This window comes from Scyliorhinus torazame, chromosome 6 (genome assembly GCF_047496885.1).
Source record: "Scyliorhinus torazame isolate Kashiwa2021f chromosome 6, sScyTor2.1, whole genome shotgun sequence".
Lineage (NCBI taxonomy): Eukaryota > Metazoa > Chordata > Chondrichthyes > Carcharhiniformes > Scyliorhinidae > Scyliorhinus > Scyliorhinus torazame.
The window spans coordinates 214,014,194-214,032,239 of NC_092712.1; the positions used below are offsets into that span (position 1 = coordinate 214,014,194).

The 18,046-nt window shown below is 42.3% G+C and overlaps 1 protein-coding gene and 1 non-coding gene across 2 annotated transcripts in view; both read right to left on the reverse strand.

Annotated features, from left to right (window-relative positions):
- chn2 (chimerin 2) overlaps nucleotides 1–18,046 on the reverse strand; it is a 401,316-nt gene that overhangs the window by 298,465 nt on the left and 84,805 nt on the right.
- Nucleotides 2,970–3,087, reverse strand: LOC140425921 (small nucleolar RNA SNORA26). The gene has a single exon (XR_011948074.1). It is a non-coding gene; the product is annotated as a small nucleolar RNA SNORA26 (small nucleolar RNA).

The window sequence follows — 18,046 nt, forward strand, 5'->3', positions numbered from 1 at the left end:
GTCCATAGACAAAAATGCTCAGAATGTACTGAGTCAAATGATATGGTGAGTTGTAAATCCAAAAGCATTTCTCAATAAGATCAAGGACAATTGCAGTATGCAATGTATTAGGCACTCTGATAGAGAAGAGTTGAGATGCCTTGAGGAGCATATTCTTGATTCGTAACTTGTGTATAACAGCCATTTAATTGGTGTTAATTTCAAATCTGATAAATACTGCACAACTGGCTTATTCAATCTAAAATCAACGGGGAACAGTGCGGCAGGAGGAATAGTCACGACTAAAAACAAAGTCACTTTCCCCCTTAAATATGCCTGGCAAGTTCCCTTGTTCTCTAATCTCATTGTACTGGGGAAGAAATGGGTGTTTCTCTGGTTGGCAATCAGTAGCTCATAGTGTCCCTCAGGGATCAGTGTTGGGCCCACAATTGTTCACAATTTACCAAGGTGATTTGGAGTTGGGGACCAAGTACAATGGGCGCGATTCTCCGCTCCCGCGCCGGTTAGGAGAATCGCCTGGATCGTCAAATTGTCCCGTGACACCGGTCCGACGCCCTCCCGTAATTCTCCCAAGCGGCGAGAACAGCCCCGTCGAGTTCCGCGCGGCGCAGGCCGGAGAATTGCCCGAGACACCCAAAATGGCGATTCTCCGGCACCCCTGCTATTCTCAGGCCTGGATGGGCCGAGCGGCCAGCCCGAAACGGCGGGTTCCCCCTGGCGCCGTCCACACCTGGTCGCTGCCTGCGGAAACATCGCGGGAACGCTGGGGGGGGGGGGCGGAGGAGAGGGGGGATCCTGCACCGGGGGGGGCCCTCAAATGGGGTGTAGCCCGCGATCGGTGCCCATCGATCGTCGGGCCGTCCTCTCTGAAAGAGGACCTCCTTTCTTCCGCAGCCCCTCAAGATCCGTCTGACATCTTCTTGCGGGGCGGACTCGGAGAGGACGGCAACCACGCATGCGCGGGTGACGCCAGTTATGCGGCACCGGCCGCTTCATGTATGCGGCGCCGCCTTTACGTGGCGACAAGGCCTGGCGCGTGTAAATGACGCGGCCCCGCTCCTTGCCCATTATCGGGCCCTGAATCGGTCGGGATAGGGGCCATTTCGCGCCGTTGAGAACCTCGACGGCGTTCACGACGGCGCGAATACTCTGCCTCCATTTCGGAGAATCCCGCCCAATGTGTCCAAGTTTGCAGACGACACTAAGATGAGTGGTAAAGCAAAAAGTGCAGAGGATACTGGAAGTCTGCAGAGGGATTTGGATAGTTTAAGTGAATGGGCCAGGGTTTGGCAGATGTGAGGTTATCCCTTTTGGTGGGAATAACAGCAAAAGGGATTATCAATTAAGTGATAAAATATTAAAACATGCTGCTGTGCAGAGGGACCTGGGTGTCCTAGTGCATGAGTCGCAAAAAGTTGGTTTACAGGTGATTTAGAAGGCAAATGGAATTTTGTCCTTCATTGCTAGAGGGATGGAGTTTAAGACTAGGAAGGTTATGCTGCATCTATACAAGGTGTTAGTGAGGCCACATTTGGAGTATTGTGTTCAGTTTTGGTCTCCTTACCTGAGAAAGGACATACTGGCGCTGGAGGGTGTGCAGAGGAGATTCACTAGGTTAATCCCAGAGTTGAGGGAGGTTGGATTAAGAGAAGAGGTTGAGTAGACTGGGACTATACTCGGTGGAATTTTGAAGGATGCGGAGGGATCTTATAGAAACATACAAAATTATGAAGGGAATAGATAGGATAGATGTGGGCAGGTTGTTTCCAATGGCGGGTGAAAGCAGAACTAGGGGGCATAGCCTCAAAATAAGGGGAAGTAGATTTAGGATTGAGGTTAGGAGGAACTTCTTCACCCGAAGGGTTGTGAATCTATGGAATTCCCTGCCCAGTGAAGCAGTGGAGGCTCCTTCATCAAATGTTTTCAAGATAAAGATAGATAGTTTTTTGAAGAATAAAGGAATAAAGGGTTATGGTGTTCGGGTGGGACAATGGAGCTGAGTCTACAAAAGATCAGCCATGATCTCATTGAATGGCAGAGCAGTCTCGAAGGGCGAAATGGCCTACTCTTGCTCCTAGTTCTTATGTTCTTAAGTTCTTATTAGGCACTATGTTACTAATATCCAGAATGACAGATTTCCTTCCCTCAAGAACATTTGTGCACCTAATGGATTTTTGCTACAAGCGACAATAGTCTCATGGTCACCATTACCTTTTTTTGCAAACAGAGAAATAAAACTGGATCGACTCAGGAAATTACCAAATTTAGATTTTCATAAATCCAGTCAACAAAACTAATTAATTTGGAAATGTTATAACTGAATTTGATTAAACAGGATTTTTTTTTAAAAATCACAAGTGCGACTGTTTAGCAGTCGGCAAATGTACTGGCAAAGAAGCCTTGCGGCAGTGGGTAGTTACATGACCACAGCCATAAACCCATGGTTCGAGTCCCACCCCAGGACTTGATGGCCAAAGAGGGTGCATTCATAACACAGCCAATCAACCTGTAAAGAGCAAGAGATGTCCCTGCTCAGTGTGGAGTGGCACCCCCTCAAGTGATAAGCCTCTGGTGACAGCCTAGCAACCTGTTCCAGGAAAAAATAGCTATGGAAAAAAGAAAGCCTGCATTGTGCACCACCAGGTGTGTGGGGGGGTGGGGGGGAACAACTTGCTCCGGCAAAACTCAACTGGATTTACGTTTGGCTGAGCTCTGCATAGTATTTGAGAATACAGCTCACTTCACGTATTTGCAGCTATGAAAGTACCTTCTTCAGAAGCAGTGCTGGCCTGTAATAGTACTCTGGACACCATAACACGAAACTGAGGTTAGACCAATAGAGGAGACCAGGTACTTTGCAAAGTCTGACGGCAACCACTCGAAACACAATCAGTTTGTTGCAGTGAACTTTGCACATAGTTTGAACAGCAATTCTTCTTTTCAAGACAATTACAGTTGATTCAGAATATAGTTGTATCTCACGACAGGATCCAAAGTACTGACAGTCCAGTTGCATTGGGTTCGAGCGAGAAAATAATCTACCCTTCTGTGTTGATCACTTAAGACACTGCCTGCTTTGATGGGAAATGATGGAGGGGAAATGGTCACCATTACTAAGACTAGCTTTTTAATTCCATATTTATTAACTCGATTTAAGTTCCACCAGCTGCCATGGTTCCCATGCTCATTAGCCCGGGTCTCTGGATTAGTAGTCCGGTGACATTACCACTACGTCACTGCCTCTCTCCTTAATTTTTTTAAATTCTGTCCAATCTTCTGACCCAACACAAATTTTGTAGAACTGCATGCTTTTTTATAATTTGATATTATCTTTAACTTCCTTAGTTAGCCATGGATGGTGCATTCATCTCCTCGAATCTTTCTCAAGTCTTACACTGGAATGTGTCTTTGCTGTGACTAATTAGCACAAAAAAGCAGAGACAGGCATTTATGTAGTGCTTTTCATATCCTCAGGGCAACCCAAAGCATATTGCAGTGGTGCAGTACTTATGAAATGTAGGCAGTGCTGTAACATTTCTATTGTTTTAGTTTAGACAGCTACGAGAGCAAAATACTGCAGATGCTGAAAACCTCAAAGAAAAACAGAACACACTGGAAGCACTCAACAGATGAAAAACTGTTGTCAGATCTGTAAACAATTAGGATGTAACAGTTTTAAATTAATAGAGAGACAGGAAAAGTGGGGGTGGGGGGGAACAAGAGGTAAAGTTGCTTCGTGGAGAGAACTTAATTATTCTTGAAGAGGGACATTTTCCTGAAGCTTTTGACTTGAACACGTCAGGATAAATACAAGAATGCCAGATTTCAAACATTCACAATAGCTTATACTACAGGAGAAAAGGGTGCTGTTTGGTTGGCAAGTCTCCATTTTCACTTATGAGAGAAAAAATTTGCAGGGCTTTGGGAACGAGGAGAGTGAGTCGAGTTGCTAGCTTTTTCAAATGTGCAAAAAGCATGATGGGCAGAATGGCTTCCTTCAGCTCTGTAAGGTATAAGCCAGCACAGGTGAGTACCTGCAGGATACTCAAAATCAGTTTAATCCAATGACACCCCCACCTAAACATATGCACATGTACTACAGAGGTCACGGAGATGAAAGATGGAATGTTTTGGAAGATCACATCAGTAGTTAAGCCTGCCCCACCTATCCGGCTAACACAGCACAGGCCAGGGAGCGAACTGGCCGTCATTGCAGTCCAAATAATCAGCTGCTTTCAGCTTTAACCAACTAAATCAAGGTGTTATTATATAGTTTTTGTAGATGCAGTGATAGTAGTCACTCCTTCTACCTCTCAAATCATACAGTTACTTCTGCCTCAGTGCAGGGAGAGATTGGAACGCCATTTTGAAATGCCGCCCCGATCTCTCGACTCCAGACGGGAGCCCTAAACCCCCCAAAGTCTCAACTCTCCTATAAGGTGGCACGGTGCCAGGCTGGTACTATCAGGGTGTCAGGCTGGCACCAGCAGTGCCAGAATGACACCCAGACCAGTGGGCAAGCACCTGGGAACTTCTAATCCCCTGGGAGACCACCCACGAGTGTTGTTCCATCTGGTCACCGTTCATGGGAGACCAGAACTGAACAGCGCTCGCCTAAGGTCTCCAAAGTGAAGGGGACAGATCCCAATGCTTTGGTTACCTCAGGTAACTGAATATTAGAGTGATATTAGTTGTCTTGCTCTAATATGTAGATTTGCCAAAAAGTGATCCTGCCCACAATGGGTGGGCTTCACATCGCAACATCTTGGGAGATTGCGTTAAATCTCGCAAGGCGTGGCCGTCAGGTAAATCCCAGGAGTTTTGCAAAGCAGATATAATCATTTCCATAATGGTTACGCCTATCATAAGCTCTTTTCAGAAATCTGTGTCAGAAGCAAAGAGTGTGGTCTTACTTTGGGATGCTACAAGTAATAAGAGACCTGCGTACCGACAGTTGGCAGACCTGGCACCTGACCCAAGAGCACCTGTCTAATATATAACCAATTGTCAAGGCTGATTCCAGCTATAGAACCTTTCCTCATATCTGCCCCTTGATTCTTGGGAGTATGGCGGCACAGTAGCACAGTGGCTAGCGACTTGCTTCACAGCATCAGGGACCCGGGTTCGATTCCCGGCTTGGGTCACGGTCTGTGCGGAGTCTGCACGCTCTCCCAGTGTCTGCGTGGTTTTCCTCCGGGTGCTCCGGTTTCCTCCCACAATCCAAAGAGTGCAGGTTAGGTGGATTGGACATTCTGAATTCTCCCTCTGTGTACCCAAACAGGCACCATAATGTGGCGACTAGGAGAATTTCACAGTAACTTCATTGCAGTGTAAATGTAAGCCTACTTGTGACACTAATAAAGATAATTATTATTACTCCTAATCAAATGCAGTGATTAGGTTAAAATTCCAGAGAGGTGGACAGCTAATGAAAAACTTTCCTTCTGTACTAAATACAATATTCATATACTTTCCAATGTTGGTACTTTCCAAGGGGGACACTCCAAGCCAAGCAATGTTGATACTTTGCAAGGGAATCATCCATTTTCACCCATATATAAAAGATGGGCTCCATTCCTCCATAAGGCCAATAATCATCTTACAATTTTTAAAGATTTGCTCCTTGATTAAATCCTTTGTGACAACATTATGCGATGTAATTGCTTCAAATAAATACTGTAAAAAAATGTCCTACGTCATTGAAATAAAAATAAATTTCAGCTAAAATGTAATGATCACTAGAAGTAGCTGAGTAAAGAAGTTTCCTGCTTCACAATCACACATAAGTTTTGGATATGAAACTGCAAAATACCTATGGGATCCATCAGAACAACAATAACCACCTGTATTTATAGAGCATCTTTCATGTGATAAAACATCCCAAAGCACCTCGTAGATGTTTTAAAAGATTTGATGCCAAGTCACAGACAGCAATATCAGGACAAATGGCCAAACGTTTGATCAAAAAGGTAGGTTTTAAGGACAGAAAGCTAGAGTGGGGAATGATATAGGGACGGAGTTCCAGATCTTAGGGCCTAGGAAGCTGATGGTGGAACAATTAAAAGTGGTAACGCTTAAGGAGTCAGAATTAGACAAGTACAGATATCTTGCAGGGTTGAAGGAGGTGAGAGAGATGGCGAAGAGTAAGGATATGGAGGAATATGGAAAAAGGAAGAGAATTTTCAAATCAAATAGGAGTCAATTCGAGTCTAAAAGCACAGTGGTGATGGGTGAACAACAATTAGGGTGAGTAAGGAAACACAACTTAATTTTTGATTACATCACTTTTATGGAGGGTAGAATATAGGCGGTCAGCCAGGCGTGTTGGAACAGTCAAGTCTAGAGGTAGCAGCGTCATGCATGAGTGTTTCAACAGCAGAGGAGCGGAGGCGGGTTAAAGCCAGGGATTGTTATGGCAGTGAAAACAGGAGATCTCAGTGATGATATACATATTCATTGTCAAGCATTCATCAGAGTCAAGTATGGACACCAAGTTTGCGATCAGTCTGGTTTACCCTCAGTCTGTTTCCAGGGAGAGTGATGGGAGTCAGTAGCTAGGAAAGAAGTTTGTAACAGGAACCAAAGATAACATCCCAGTTGATGTTATAAACTGAACAGGAATATCCCAGAATGGAACCCTGGCTCAAAAGATCCTACCTTTTACTTTTGTTTTTAAAAACATGGAGGCACAGAGTCACAGGAGCGCTAATTAGTTTCAACAGGAGAAGAAACATTAAACATGAAAAAATTGGATGATAGGATACAACTTTCCTCCCTCCCTTAGTGTCATGAGAATGTCGCTTTAAGAAATGGTTAGCTGCTCATGTTACTGCAGTGATGTCAGAGAGTTGGTGGAGCTGAGCTCTGGTTCTGCTTTTTAGTTTTCACTTTGAGAAAAGCTTGGGTGTGTCTGGGTTCTCCAGTGAGCTGCAGCTGAAATTAAACAAAGAGCCGTCCTGTTGATCTCTGCCATCCAAAGACTATCTCTGGATCATTTGGTGAATTCAGAATTCTAAATGTTCTCAATAGTGAATGTGAACCTAATGTGCTCCTGTTTAAAGGTTTGTTAAGTCTTTTGGATGTTATAAGGACAGCTTAAAGGATTACTTAGTATTGTATTCTTTGGGGGTTATCTTTGAATTAATGGTTGCTACGATATTCACTGTTTGTTTAAAAAGGTTAACTTGAGTTCATAGAATAAACATTGTTTTGTTTTTAAAAATACTGGTCCATTTCTGCTGTACCATGCATTGTTTTGTTTTATAAAATACTGGTCCATTTCTGCTGTACGATACCTGTAAAGTGAGCCATGTGCTCCCCATGCCACAATCTATTAAAAGTTGTGGGTCAGGTGAACTCCATGATACACTTTGGGATTCTCTAAACCCTGACCCATAACATTAGCTTAACAATTACCTACAGGTTTTATGATTAACACGGATTACAAATTCTCCCAAAAGATTTCTAAATTCATTTGTGGCGGGTTTTTCAGGGAGTATCCCGCCAGCTCTGCCAGCGAATTCCCCACCACTATGCAATGACACTCAGTCACTTTCTTGGGCCCTGGGAGTTTCTCACCGGTTAGCCCACACTTAGAATTTTATTTAAGCACTGAGGAACTGAACTCCGAGATCGGGCCACAATTTTGAAAGGGTGTCTCGATCTCTCGGTGAGCTTATGGGTCCCTCATACATCCCACTAATGGGCAATGTCACCCCCCACACACATGGGCACAACCTCACACCTTCCAAGTGAGGACACTCCGCTATGGGGTCCTTGAGGGCCCCCCCTCTTTAGGTCCCCCCCACGCCCCCCAGGCCCCTTACAGCAACCCCTCCCTTCCTGGACACCCACTTGTCACCTCCCCCAACCTCCCGGAGGCCCCCACTTATCTGCCCTGCACACCCCCACCCTTCAAACCCCCCTCCACCCTCCTTTCATTGGCATGGCCCCCCCTTGGGCCCTTATCCTTGAAAATGCCACCCTGGCACCTGGACACTCTTGCACCCAGGTAGTGCTCCAGCCAGCTTGGCAGTGACAGGATGGCAATGCCAAGGTGTCAGTTGGGCAATGCCAACATGCCCATTTTTCAGGGAGAGAGCCAGGAGGCCACCCTGCACTGACAATGACCACCTAGGGGTCTCTGATGACCCAGGGGACCCCCCACCCCCACCCCGGGTGCCATTCCACCAGGTCCACGTTTGTGTGGAGCAGCACTGATCGGCGCCCGGCTGCAGCCTCCCTGAGGAGGCCGGAGAATTGAGGGAGGCCGGTGTATCCAGGGTGAGTGGATCTTAAGTAGATTTAAGACCTGCTTCCAGGAGTGCAGTTTGGTCCCGTCCCTTTTGGGCCGAGCTCTGACTCCGATGCCTGGCGGGACTTGGGTGAATTCCCCGAGGCGTGGTGGCTGCGAGGAGGCCCGTGCGCTCTCGAGCGCCATGCGGCAAGAGAATCGCACCCTACATATTAATCTACAGTGGTCTCAAAAGTCTCTTCAAGCACACAAAGACGAATGAGGATAAATACATTCTCCACTCTGAAACTCAAATGAATGTTTGCGGATGTCACATTAGAATCCACCCCCCCCCCCCCGAGGTGATCATCACATGACAGTTTCCAAATTCCACTCCCAAAAACACCCTTAAATATTTTCTCAAAATTCTGCTTTCCCTCAGCAGTGTGCATTCTGAAATCCACACCAGGTTTTCCTAATGACACTTTTAAATAAAGCTTCTGCTCCATTTTGAACAGTGAATCCAATCCAGTATTCTACACCAAACCCTTTAGGGCTTCTTTTTATGACTGCTGTGCAAACAGCTCCCAATTGCTTTAACTCACGATTCCCAGACTGTACTAAAATGAATCAGACATTTGTTTTAACATTAAAGACTGCTATCCCATTTTAAGTCTGGTTATTGAAATTGTCTCTTTCTCAGAACACTTCCTTGAATTCTTTTGAACAAAACCTTGGTTCACTGAACTCCAGTATGCCAAGTTCAATGGGTGGCATGGTAGCACAATGGTTAGCAACGAGGCCCAATGCGTCAGGGACCTGGGTTTGATTACTGCCTTAGGTGTCTGGCTGTGTGGATTGCGCACACTCTCGCCGTGTCTGCATGGGTTTCCTCTGGCTGCTCCGGTTTCCTCCCACAGTCCAAAGATGTACAGGTTAGGTGCGGTTACCAGGATAGAGCAGGGGAGTAGGTCTACGTAGGGTACTCTTTCCAAGTGTCGGTACAGTCTCAATGAGTTGAATGGCCTCCTTCTGCGTTGTAGGGATTCTATGTATATAGGTTCTATGGATCTGTGAGATTAAGTTAAAAGTAAACCCTTTCATGTAGTGGAAACCTTTAAATTGATTTCATCACAGTCAATTTCATTGCCCTTTGGAACCCGTTTGTATGCTTAGAAGGCTAAAAGCTCTGAACTACATTGTTTACATTAAATTTCATGCACCATTGCCTCTTTAAAATCTTTTTGATTGACAGGTCAAAGCAATTTCAATGCGGCATTCAGATTGTTTATATATATAGCTCTGCATGGATTCATTAACTCAGGGAGTTGGTGGTTTTCTAACCACATTTTTTTTTTAAATGAAGCTCTTTGTTCTCAAGTACTTCTTAGAAAGAGCAGATATGGGGGCATTACATGTAGTCAATGATGAATTAAGTATTTTTTCTGCTTGAAGTAACCAACTATCATCTCCTTTGGCCTCTCTCAATTCAGTGAGATGCAGTGGGCTAGTTTAGCACAGGGCTAAATATCTGGCTTTGAAAGCAGACCAAGGCATGCCAGCAGCACGGTTCAGTTCCCGTACCAGCCTCCCCGAACAGGCGCCGGAATGTGGCGTCTAGGGGCTTTTCACAGTAACTTCATTTGAAGCCTACTCGTGACAATAAGCGATTTTCATTTCATTTCATACTAAATCAATGCTGATGCTGCCTGCTCTCATCAGCAAACACCCAGATATCTTAAACAAAAGAACCTTCCAGTCCCACAGGCCATCTCTATGACAATGTGGCATGCTTTGTGATGGTCTCACACAAAAACATAAACAAATTATTTTACCTTTCATGCCAACCTTTGAATCTGTAACCCATATGAATAATTGATATTGTTTATGGAGTATTAGGACCCTTTCTCCAGACTCCTTTCCTTCCATCTGAAAACTGTGTACATCATTTAAATCTTTAATTGTAGACCTTTTGCTTGTATTATGCCAAGATAGAAGACCTCCTATTGTTTATGGTTATCACACTGTGAACCCTGAACTTAGAGATAAATATAAATTACCTTTTAAATATAATTAACTCCAAGCTTATTGGAATTGCACTTACATCATTATTACCAGTTTCTCAATCAGGATTTTTCATTTATCTTACATTTATCACTTCAATTCCTAAAACTAAATGTTATATTCTAAAATATATGAATTGTGAACTAGATATTCACAACAGAAAGCAAGCTCTTTCAATTGGCTCCCTTTAGAAATTTTAGAAGTAATGATCAAAACCAGAATTCCTTTCTAATCATAACACTATTGATAAATTAGTTCCTACTTAACTGGGATTCAATTATATAACAAAAATGTCTCCTTTTTACAGTACAATATACACCAATTGGTACAAGACCAGAAAGTATGCCATATCAGCTCAAGTGAGAAGAAATAACAATCCTCAATTCTGCTTAGTTCAGGTGATCTCAATGTAGATGGAATCACTCACATACAAAATCATCCACGTTTTACTGAAGAATACAATCTCACCAGCATTCAACCTGGGCCGAATGTGAGATCAACAATGATCTGCTTTTCGCTGACATTAGAACTCACATTTTCAGATTTTATTTCCTGGCATTCCTTATGCCATTATCTCCAGTGATTCCCTTGACTTGAATTTTCTATGAAGCATTTATTAGACAATATGTAGTGACATCTATTGCACTGAGCATTCATGTAAAACAACTGCCTGGTGCAGCTTTCAGGAATTTATTACAATGCAGTACAGCATGTAGCATTTGATGCAGTTTTCCTTGGAACCTCTATTCAGAGGAAAATCATTGTGCTTTCAAAACCGTCACTTTAATTCCCCCATTCTAGATAGGATGATCTTCTAACTACTGTTATCACCTTATATGTTACTCAGCATCATAAACTGCATAACATCAAAAGGAATAAGTTATTTAAAGTATGTTATTTATCATGTACACTTTTATTTCATCATACACCGCACTAGCAACTAAAAAATAAACAAGCAAATTAGTACGTGCACTCCACACAAACTAAAGATCCAAGATTAAATACATAGTAGTATACATTTCATTTTGAAAGCTTTTCTTTCCACAGCTTGACTGTTATGCAAGAGTGATATTATGATTGGTGTTATAAAGAGCACAACAGAATAGTGAATTGCTGCCCTGCATCCATTACTCTCCTCCCTAGATTCGACTGGCAAATATTAAGCTATAACTTAAAAGATGAACCCTCAAAGACTCAGTAGGAAAATACATTGCTCAAGATGGCAATGAATTGAACAGTCAGAAAGCTTGCAGGTCTGGTTCCTGGTCCATGGAGGGGCTAACTGTCTCAGCACACTAATGTCAAATGTTACTGGAGAAATTGCAGGGTTGTCTTATTTTTTAAAATAAGGATCATTTGTCACCCATAATCACAGCTAAGAAAGGTCATAGTCTATCACAGGCATCGTCAAAGTTGGTGGCGCGACCTGCGGGTGGGTCGCTGGCCGGTGTTGGGAGGGTCGCAAAGCCGTCCCAATCACGCACATCCGCACGCAACAGCTGCGGCAGCCGGGATTTAATAACGCCAGCTGCAAGAAGCCGTCAAAATGACCGCAAACATGGAAATAAAATGCGTCCGCACTGCATAAAGGTGCCCGATTGGGCACGCATGCGCAGTGCGGCCATATTTTTTTTGTACGGTCGCACCCTTTTTTTACAAGTTCGGGAGGGGTTTATTCATTTTATTTATTCATTTTAGTTTATGTTTTTACAAGTTTGGGGGAGTTTTATTTTACAGGAAAAAAATGCAGAACTGTGGACAGATGGAGTCTCCATACTTTCCGACACCAGAAGGCTTCACCTTCATCCAACAGGTTCCATCGGAGGAGCGTGTACGAGGGCCAAAGGGACCCAATACTATTTCCTCCATTTTTGTCAGCAGCACATAAGCTAAGAGAAAATGGTGGGTTGCGCAGGTCAGCCGGCGTGGGCCACGAAGGTCAGCTGGTGTGGGTCGCGAAGGTCGGCCGGCGTGTGTCGCGAAGGGCGGCCGGCGTGGGTCGGGAAGGGCGGCCGGCATGGGTCACGAAGGTCAGCCAGCGTGGGTCCCGAAGGTCGGCCGGCGTGGGTCCCGGAGGTCGGCCGGCGTGGGTCGCGAAGGTCGGCCGGCGTGGGTCGCGAAGGTCGGCCGGCGTGGGTCCCGAAGGTTGGCCGGTTGGTAAAAACCGGTCCCCGGAAAAAAAGTTTGAAAAACACTGCTCTATCATTCGGTGGGAAGATAGAAAAAAAAGACAAAATGAAAAAGTACTGTTCTTGAATTAGAAGTGTTTTAGGCCAATATAATACAACTTTTGAAATAGATTTCAATGACACGCACCACGTTCTTAAAATCAGTGCTAAATAACATCAATACCTGTATAGTACAGTTGTATAGTACAGTTGTGATGAATGTTGGAATTTCAGATACATTGTATTAAGTGTGTTAGGTACAATGAGGGTTAAAAGTCTGGGTTAGTGTCAGTATGACTGCTGCAGTTATCTTTTTTACAGATACTTTGGCTACAAGGGACAATTAAAGCATTCTAAAAGTTTGGGCTGATAGAATTTTGTTTTATATGAAGGTAGTTCCCTGAGGGTAGATAATTAGAGACAGTGTTTAGTTTTAATCCGATCATGTAGTTAATGGGAGGAGCCTCTGGCTGAAGCAGTCAGGAGTTGGGTTTTTGAGTTCATTTTAGACCTGCCTATGAGCAGATGAGCAGTTTCTGGAGAAACAGTGAGTTAAATATTTGACTATGTACAGACCAGCAGTGTTTCTCAAAGCAGTTTAATAAAAAAAAGATTTTGCCTGTGAACATAACAGCAGTTACTGAAAAGACTGGCAGGTTAAACAGTAGTTGACACAGGCAAGACTTTGCAAGTGGTTTCCTGAAGGATCTCTTTCTCAAAATGATGTATCCAAGACATCGCAGGTATTTGAGAGTCTGCTAACTGTATTTAATAGTGGATTTTGACCTGAGATGGGTTTTGCTTGAGTGAGGATAAAAAAAGATCAGTATGGAGTTAGTGTTTCATGTTATTGTTAAACATTGTTTAACTGGTATTTGCAAGCTATTTTTCTTTCAGGTTAAAGTTAGTAATAATGTGCTTGTAATAAAGATTGTTTTAATTTACCATATCCCTATTTGTGCATGGAATCACTCCTGGAGCGCAGTATCCTTTCCTCACAGTTACAAATTAAATTAATTATTAGGGTTTCTGTCCAGTATCCTAGAAATTTGGGGGTCTGGTCCAGGATCATAATACAGTATTCATAAGCAAATTAAATCTAGATAATAATCGGAATATAGAAAGGCAAATACGATTTCAAGTTAAAACACGGAGGACCGGAGAGAGTGGCCAGTAAAAGACATGGCAAAGATTTGTGCTGGAACACACCCTCACATGGTCATAACCTTAAATGATTTTATGTTTCCGGCTATTATATTTTTGGATTTCACTAGATATTTTTCTGTGCTTCAGAGTGACACATCACTTCTGTAAGTGATGTTTTGCCCACTAAAACCAGACCTATACCTTTACTTGTCTAATGCTAGGCAAATACAGCAAGCTCAAAGATTAAGAGAACCTTGATTACTACATTTAAGCAATAAGTAGATTTGTCATGTGCCACCATATGCTTTTCTTGCCTCCATAAACGCAGAAGAACAAACATTCTATCAGTCCTTAGCTTGGGCTAGAAGCTACAAAGCAGATTTATTAAATAGTAATTAAATAATAGATTAAATAAAGCAGTAGCTTACAAGTGCAGAATTTACTGGTCCTCGTTGGAAGACAGAACTAACAATGTTTCTCCTGAACGAACTCCAAGGTAAACTAGTTTAGAAGGTCCTTTGCTAAATTTGTGGTGTTTCAGCAGAAGTCTCTGCCAAACCATTATATACAACAGTTTCAAAATCTGTCCTGAGATAGGCAAATGGTTACAAATACAAGTCTGCATTAGACAGCTCCTGGTGCTGCATGTCAAATGATGCCTATAAGAACTCAACTCCTTTCCTCTTAGAATTGACTCAAGTCTTGAATTCCAAGACCTAAAGGGTTTCAAAGCAGTGTTCACCCACTGAACACTTACACTGTGTTTCAAAGCCATCGCCTAATTTATGGTAATTGAATGGCTTGATTCCCTATCGACGAAACAATATCTTGCACTAAAAGAACCAAACAAACAGTTATTAGTCACAGAGTACTCTCATATGTGACCTTCGTTCTCCAAAATTAGGAACATGCCTTTACTTGTCCAATAACCAAAATAAACATAGCAAGCCCAGGGGTCAAAGAAAGAACACTCATCATTATTCTTAAGCTTACCATGCAAGTGGCTGTTACTGTACAGTGTATGACAGACAAGGCAGGCAGGCACAAAGTTTGGATTTGCATGTTTATTAATGTCTTCTGAAAATGTGCATCGGATAACTGTCTTTAAACTAATTTTCTCTTTCAGATGTTGACTGACAGAGCATTTCAATTGATTTCTCATTTTTTATGTTCAATTTTCATTCAGATGTATATTTTTCTGGACTTTTCACATCTGCTCTTATCACTTCTCAATGGTTGTAAACAAATCTACTGAAGGTGATCCTAATAGCAAGTTAGTGAGGGGAGAAAAAATTATCTATAATTCATTAAGGAACGTCACATTTGCCGCAACCTAGAAGTCTTCAAGGTGGTTATGCTACCAGTGCTTGGATGGGTCTAATGATCCAGATAAGAACTGACATATCAGCACAAGTCACAGCTGACTTTTCACATCTATATGACACATCTATATCAGGCACAATGCAGTGTATAATAGCCACCTAATTTTCATTACTCATGTTTGTGCACAGGTAACTAATAATGATTTAAATTATTGAATGCTTTCATTTCACTGAATATTTGAAGATTAATCACAATTTATTAAGGGCAAATTACATAACTATTCAAAGCAGAATTAAAATTCATGTTTAAGTCAAAGACACCAAACCATAGGCCAGTCACTCCCACTGTATAGAAATGTTGTTCAACGCTTGAAAGATTAAGACGCTAGTTATACTCTGCCAACAATCTGAAACAAAACTGCACAATAAAACTTTCAGTCAGCAATATCAATGTTTTACTGCTGCTGCCTCTGGCTGTGAGTCATACTCTGAGTGCCATGAGAGTTCTGAGCAAGTCTGTTTGAATCACAAATCCATGTAGAGTACCACGCTCAGCAATAAATATTGAATGTATTGAGGCAGGAGGGCCCAACTTTGAAAACATGAAATTAAATCATTTCAATTTTTGAAGTACGTACATGTTGTGGAAGCAGTTGGGGACCCAATTCTGAAACTATGCTGTCACTTTTGAAGTGTCACATAGTAGACACATTTACAGTAATGCACAAATGAAAAACATATCTGCCAAATTTCACAGACAGTTTAAGTTATACAAAAATTAGCTTATGTTATTCAGTCCTTGCTGTTACTGGTCAATTTGAGGTACAGGATGAACAGGTGAGTTGTGGAACAGAGTTTAAACATCTCTTGGTGTAAGTAAGAAGCCAAGTATCTCAGACATATCTCATGCTGGTTTTGTATGCAATTTATTACTGTGAAGTAAAATTGCTGACGCAGGTAAACACAGCAGCAATTCTGTGCTCAGCAGAGTCATTTAAGTTCATTAAAGTGAATGACCAGTTAATCCGTTTTCTTTTGATGCATGGTTGAGGGAGGAAAGTTATCTATAATATGGGAAAAATTCTCTGTTCTTCTGCCAACAATTTAATCTTCACTTGAGACAAGAGCTTGATTCAAAGCTTCACCTGGGAATGTCATCTAAGTATCATCTCACAACTGCACGATGTGGTGAATGTAGCAACTGTTATATATTCTATTTCTTATTTGTGGCAGTTATGTAATTGAAAACCCTGGTTTACAATAGGTAGTGTGCCTGCTAAAGCTGTAATTAGCGTGTCATAAAAGGTGAGGTAATTATTCATGGGTCATTGTTTTGATTGCTGGAGTTTCCCCAGAGTGTAGAAAAGTTACGAGGGAACATGTGTTTAGTGTTAGCTAGCAGGTCATTGAACTTAGCGGGGTACAGATGATGTAATTAATAGGAGGAGCCAGGTCTGAGTGTAGTTTTGCAGTCTGTGATAGGAATTTAAGTGGAACAGCAGTTTTGCCAAATGCTGTTAGGTTGAGCAGATATATAATGGATCTGGTCTTGAAAGGATCTCTCTCTAAAAGTATCTACACAGATAAGCAAATAATCAGTTTTGTTAACTTTAACGTGGCATTTGAACTACATTGAATTGCTTAATTGGAATTATTAACAAGTGTAGATTGTAAATTCAAAGTTTTTCCTTTTAAGAACTGTCAAAGTGATGATTGTAAAGCTATTTCTTTTGATGATAACTCTGTGTTTAAATTAATGGTTGTTTTAACATAAAATTTACCTATTGGTCAGAGTTATCACTCCTCATAGTTTTACAAATCAAAAAGAATTGTTTGCAGTTTTCGTTCGGTATCCAAACAAAAGCTGGGGTTTGGACCGGTATCCTAACAACGAAGACTCAGGTTCTAGAATGTGACTTAATCTTTGACTCTGATATAAATGTTAGCAACTAAGGCAAGCAGACAGACATATAGAAAATGTGATTTATAGTGTACAATTTGTTACAATCTTGCTTCAAGCTAATGCACCACTGTAAAGAAAACTGGCTACATGTGCATGTTTCTATGCTGACAAACTGCATTTCTGCGCTCTGATACAGAAGGACCTCAAGTAAATTATTGAAATGAACAGAAAGGAAAAAGCCAAGGACAAGTTTGCTAAATTCTGAACTGGAATTCAAACTAAAAATGATTGCAGTTGCTTTGGAATGGTACCTGCTGCCTGACAAGAAAACATGCCCTTTATCCCACTTATTTTAACAAAGGTATAGAAAATAAGTTTTAATCAACATAACTTCTCTGACTGTCCTTTGTTTTTTTTTAAATTATATTTTATTAAGGTATTTGAAATTTTTTATAACAGTAACAAAAACAATGACATCAACATGGTAAAACAAACATTTCCCCCCCCCCCCAGCCCAATCTTCACACACCTCAACCATACAACAACAATCCCCCCCTCCCCACGGAATACTGCATCTGCTGACATTTTTAATTTTCCCCGAGAAAATCGACGAACGGCTGCCACCTCCAGGAGAACCCTAACATTGACCCCCTTACGGCAAACTTTATTTTCTCAAGACTGAGAGACCCAGCCATGTCACTAACCCAGGTCTCTACACTCGGGGGCTTTGAGTCCCTCCACAGTAACAAGATCCGTCTTCGGGCTACCAGGGAGGCAAAGGCCTCTTTTGCCTCCTGAACTCCCGGATCTTCCGACACTCCAAAGATCGCTACCTCCGGACTCTGCATCACCCGTGTTTTTAGCACCGTGGACATTGCTTTAGCAAAACCCTGCCAAAACCCTCTAAGCTTCGGGCTTGCCCAAAACATGTGGACATGATTTTCTGGACTTCCCGCACACCTCGCACACCTATCCTCTACACCGAAAAACATGCTCATCCTAGCCACTGTCAAGTGTGCTGATTGTCCTTTCAATTAGTGGTTTGCATTATACTTCTCAATCTGCTCACATCATGTGGCAGTCAATGAAAGTTATACAATATCTTGTAACAAGTACTGTGCTTCAGCAAATACAATATATTAACTGTTGCAGTGTAAAATGACGCGAACCACAGTAATCATGTCAGCCTTCTGAAGCAGAATTTAAGACC